A 5,165-nucleotide genomic window follows, 5' to 3' on the forward strand; every position below is an offset into this window, starting at 1 on the left:
TTCCATGTATCACCCACACTTGTCCTGCATGGGGATGATTGACATCTGAGCTTAGACAGTTTTAACTAAGCTGCTTTTCTCAACTAAAAAAGTTCCTTTTGCTTCAGCTGTTGCAGATACTTCCCTTAACTACCTCTAATTCAGTGTTTCACAGTTGTTCCAATGGGTTTCCTACTGCTTAAGCACTGCATTCAAGTATCACGATAAAAGAATGCTAAGTAAGGGCATCTTTTACAGAAGGTAAATTCAAAGTCATTCTCGCCTTACATTTTACATAACTTCTCTACACAGATAAAGTATGATAATGGTTTTTTTTTATTTGTCTTTCTGTTTCAGGCAAAGACAAATTGATAAACTAGTTTATTTAACTTTGTTTTTATAATTTAGATATTCCACTTATTAATCATTTTTAATCCTTATAATTTAACTAGTTAAATAATTTATAAATTCTAAAATTATCTTTATCCACTCCATGCACCTTGGCTCTTTTCTAAAAACAACTGTTTCTGAAAAAGCCTTGAGAAAAAAGAGGAGATTCTCAAATCCAACCTGTACCTATCAGAGAGAAAAAAAGCAAACTATCATATTTCATTAGCATCTAATTATGAATATTAGCATATTATCAATGAGGTCTAAGTCATAAAATCATTAAATTTTAGAAGAGTCCTAGAGGGAATCTTCAAGTTGATCTGGGTCAAAATTTCAATTGCCTCAGTTTAAAGGAGAGGAAAATGATTCTCATAGAATTAAATGACCTGTCTAAAGCCAAGTAGCTACTGATAAAGCATAAATTAAACCACAGGCCCCTGACTTTTGTGTCATTGCACTTTCTCATAAGAACGATGATTCTAGCCTATGTAAACCTTCATTTGCTGCATAATCAACCCTACCATTGTGCCCTTTGTCAGTGGATCAAGACCAATTATCTTCTTACTGAAGAGCAAACTACATTCAATGTTCAAGAGTTGTACTAAAGCGCATAATTTCCCATTTGATCACTAGCTTACCCTAACCACTGTCCATTATTTTATGTTCATAGAATAAGCAAGAAAAGGAGTAAAAAAATATTTAATTCCAATAAACCCCTTCAGAAAGGTATGAACATTATTAAACGTGTATCCAAGTGCTTTAAATAGTAATTCAGAGTATGTTTGTTCTGCAAAGGAATATAGTGGTTGAGAAGATTATTTTGTTAGCCAGAGTGACTGGGTTTAACTTTCACAGTTTCCTCATATGTAAAATAGGGTAATAGAAGTATTGTCCTCACATAGGATTATTTGGAGATTAAAGTCTGCTCATATGCTTATGTTATTGCCACAGTCATTATTACTTTTTTCCAAAGATGTGTAATGATAAACTATTCTAAAAATCTTTGCTATATTTTGTTCACAGTGATCTGCTCTCCATAAAGAATGCATTCCTTTTAATAAAACATTCACTGGAAAATTGCATCTTAGGCATTTTCTCAGTTGAATTTAAAGCCATGAGGAAAAAAATTTCAACATTAAAAATGTATATAAATGACTTTATACAAAGTTCCAACTAAAAATAATTGCTGATCAAGGTGTTAACACTTAAAAATGTAAAATAAGACTTTTTTTTTCCACATTCATCCTATATTCTTCAACTGACTTCATATTCTCCCTCAGTTTACTTGTATGGAAACTGTATAGCATACATTATTCTCTAAGAAATTTCTAAAAAACACTGATTCTAGGTTTTATCTTCAAAGGGAGTTTTACACTCTCAGATATTAGTACTAAACTATTCCAAAATTTGTTTCAAAAATAGCTTGGTCCTTATTTGGTTTTTCTATGACATTTTTAAGTTTTATGTTAGATCTTCAAATAGATCTTCAAACTGCTGTACTTTAGCATAAAGAAGAACTTGCTTAAAGTAAACGTTAAGGAACAGATAAAATATAGGTTAATTTAGGAGCTTGGAAATTATTTTAGAATAGATAATGAGTCATGTATGGACTTTAAATGCCTAGGAAATAATGATGACTTAAGAAAAATTAAGATTATTATAACTGCATCTTCAAAAATTTCAGTCTTTACAGGGATTATCTAGAGCCTTGATTGAAAAAAAAAAAGAATGGATGGAAATGCTATTTATAAGAAGGCAATTTTGTGGAATTATAATGATAGCTTAACATGGAATGGATCACCTAATAAAAGCAGTATGCCTATTATTGCACATTTTGGTGTCTTAACCATAGTTCCTAGGAATTTTTTTACTGTCTCCTGAAAGTGTTTTAGTTAATACCTCAGTTCTAGTCAGCTGTTTTACTGCTGTGACTAAAGGACCTGAGAAGAACAATTTTAAAGTAGAAAAAGTTTCTTTAGGGCTCACAGTTTCATAGGTCTCAGTCCATATACATCCAGCTTCATTCCTCGGGGCTTGTAGTGAGGTTGAACATCATGGAGGAAGAGTGTGGTGGAGGAAAGCAGCTCAAGACATCACCAGGAAAAAGAGGGAAAAAGCCCTCCTCACTAAACATACATCCCAGATTCATGCCTCCAATGACCCATGGCCTCCAACCACACCCCACCAGCCTACAGTTACCTACCACTCAGTTCATTCCTATCAGGGGATTAAATCATGGAATGGGTAAGATTCATAACTGAATCATTTCCCCTCTAAATTTTCTTGCATGGTCTCACTCATGAGCTTTTGGAGGTCACCTCACATCTAAACCGTAATGACCTCACATTGGTCAGTATTTTCTATAGGATTTCACTTGAGCTATGAAAGGTTTCTCTCACTTTACAAGACAGAATTTTTCAGAGAAACTGAATCAACCAGACTTTATATATATATATATATATATAAGAGAGAGAGAGAGAGAGAGAGAGAGAGAGAGAGAGAGAGAAAGGAGGGAAGGGGGTAGAATGTTTTATTATAAGGAATGGTTTTATAGAGGCTGAAATGTCTCAGGATCTGCAATCAGTAATCTGGAGTCCTTGGAGAATTAATGGTTTAAGTTTCAGTCCAAGTTCAAGGTCCGGGTTGAAGGTCCAGGGAGAGCAATGTTTCAGTTGGAGTCTGAAGGGAGAAAAGAAACAATAAAACTAAAATGTAAACAAACAAATAAAATATGTCCCAGCTCAAAGGCAATTCATTCTTAATCATGGGAGGTCAGACTTTCTACAATATTGAGATGGGCACTAGGCAATCTACTTCACTCAGTCTGCCAATGAAAACGTAAATTTCATCAGAAACCTCCTCATGTCTACATCCAGAGTAATGTGTGACCAATAAAATTAACCATCCCACTCAACTTCCTGACGGTGATTAGGAATTATACAGTACATGCACCATGCAATCCCTAGTCAATGACAAACTGGAGTTTTGGAGGTACACATACTCCCAATTTCCTGATCTTGAATCAGGACAAACTCTCAAACTCTCTTGTCATTTAAATTCTAAAGCACCCCGGGCATCAAAGAGACCCCAATTTTTACTCAAAACCACATTTCAGCAGCTCCTTTCTCTTCTCTTTCTTCCTTAATTCTCTCAATGGTTACTATTGAGAACACAGCCCTAATAAATCATGACTATAAAATTCCCCATTGCAGACTTGCTTCAAGGAAACTATGCATAAGTAACTTATCAATCTTTGGAAAATTATAGAAGAAGCTCAAGATGATAGATCAAAAGTTCATATTTTCTTCCGCCTCTCCTCTTCTGATCTTTACCTGCCAATTTTCATATTTATAAACTAATTTTATGGGCCTGGGGATGTAGCTCAGTTGGTAGAGTGCTTGCCTTGCATGCACAAGGCCCTGGGTTCAATCCCCAGCACCACACACACACACACACACACACACACACAAGGAACTAATAAACTAATTTTTATGAATGTGTATATATGTATCATATATATAACAACAAGTATTTAAGTATTTAACAATCACTACTATAAATTATTACTTAATTTTATATTCTAGTTTATAGCTATACTTTTCTCTGTATCATAAGTTATGAATTGGATATGTGGTGTCCCCCAAAAGCTCAAGTATGAGGCAATTCAAGAATGTCCTGAGGTGAAATGATTAGGTTATAAATTGTAACAGAATCGATGGCTTACTCCATAGATATGGATTAACTGGCCAGTATCTGTAGGAAGGTAGGGTGTGGTGTGGCTAGAGGGTCTATGTTTTGTTCCTAGTGAATGGAGCACTTTTTCTGCTTCTTCATTGCCATATACTGTGCTGCTTTCCTTTTCCACCGTCTTCCATCATTATATTCTGCCCTACCTTGGGCCCAGAGAAATGGAACTGGCCACCTATGGACGGAGACCTCTGAAACCATGAGCACCAAATACATTTTATTTCCTCTAAAATTGTTCTTGTCAGGTCTTTTGGTGGCAGCACCAAAACAGATGACTATAACATTGTCTATCTCTTTCTTAACTGTAGAAGTTCTTTAAATAGCATTTAAAATGTGGAGGTAGAGCAAGACGGTGGCCAAGATCCTCCAGTAATCACCTTTCCACAAATACAACATTTTAAATAACTATACATTCATCAAACTATCTACACAGAACCTAAGGAAGCCAGGTGACAGATCATAGTGCCTGCTATAATAGAGTATAGAAAGATAAATTCAGAAAAGCAGGAAAGAAAACGACACCAGTACAGCATCACCCCTCCCCCGGCTGTAAGCAGCATGGAGCCTTGGGGTATAGGGAGGGAATTAATGCAGAACTAAAATTTGAAATCCAATACCAGGCTCACCATGTTAAAAACCCATGCTATACAGTGTCAGTGACTGCTACCACCGGGACAATACCTTCAGACTGAGTTGTGGGGACTGTAATCACCAGGAAACCGGTGGCTTTCACCACATCCTCTCTACCCTAGGCAACATAGTGGGGAACAAGACTCCAACTGCTAGGTAGCAGGATACAAAAGCTAACACTGAAAATGGTCTTAAAGTTCAGTGCTGAGCCCACCACAGAGAGACTGAAAATGAGGTACAAACCAAAGACCACACACCCAGCCCACACTTGCAGATGGAGCATGTAAGAGGACCCAACATGAGGCAGAGACAAGCACCTTATTGGAATACACTTAACTTTTGGTCTGTGATATTGACAGCCATGGATGAGCCTGGGGTATTTTCCCTGTATAGTGCAATTACCTGCAGCTACACATTTC

General features: G+C 36.2%; 1 non-coding gene across 1 annotated transcript; it reads left to right on the forward strand.

Moving 5' to 3' along the window:
* The first annotated feature begins 3,740 nt into the window (after positions 1 to 3,740).
* On the forward strand, positions 3,741 to 3,814 carry Trnaa-ugc (transfer RNA alanine (anticodon UGC)). Its single transcript has one exon. It is a non-coding gene; the product is annotated as a tRNA-Ala (tRNA).
* Positions 3,815 to 5,165: the final 1,351 nt, after the last annotated feature.

This window comes from Marmota flaviventris, chromosome 8 (genome assembly GCF_047511675.1).
Source record: "Marmota flaviventris isolate mMarFla1 chromosome 8, mMarFla1.hap1, whole genome shotgun sequence".
Taxonomy (NCBI): domain Eukaryota; kingdom Metazoa; phylum Chordata; class Mammalia; order Rodentia; family Sciuridae; genus Marmota; species Marmota flaviventris.